Consider the following 558-nt stretch of genomic DNA (forward strand, 5'->3'; position numbering starts at 1 on the left):
GGTTGGATCTCCTTGCAGTCCAAGGGACACTCAAGAGTCTTCTCCAACACCCCACTTCAAAAGCATCAATTCTTCGGCACTCAGCTTTATTCACAGTCCAACTCTCACATCCATACATGACCACTGGAAAAAACCATAGCCTTGAATAGATGGACCTTTGCTGGCAAAGAAATGTCTCTGCTTTTGAATATGCTATCTAGCTTGGTCATAACTTTCCTTCCAAGGATTAAAAGTCTTTTAACTTCATGGCTGCAGTCACCACCTGCAGTTATTTTGGAGCCAAAAAAATAAATAAATAAATACTGCCACTGTTTCCTCTGTTTCCCCATCTATTTCCCATGGAGTGATGGGACGAGATGCCATGATCTTTGTTTCCTGAATATTGAGTTTTTAGCCAACTTTTTCACTCTCCTCTTTCACCTTCATCAAGAGGCTTTTTAGTTCTTCTTCACTTTCTACCATAAGGGTGATGTCATCTGCATATCTGAGGGTATTGATATTTCTCCTGGCAATTTTGATTCCAGCTTGTGCTTCTTCCAGCCCAGCGTTTCTCATGAT

The sequence above is a fragment of the Bison bison genome, unplaced genomic scaffold, assembly GCF_000754665.1.
Source record: "Bison bison bison isolate TAMUID 2011002044 unplaced genomic scaffold, Bison_UMD1.0 scf7180017858765, whole genome shotgun sequence".
In the NCBI taxonomy this organism is placed as follows: Eukaryota; Metazoa; Chordata; class Mammalia; order Artiodactyla; family Bovidae; genus Bison; species Bison bison.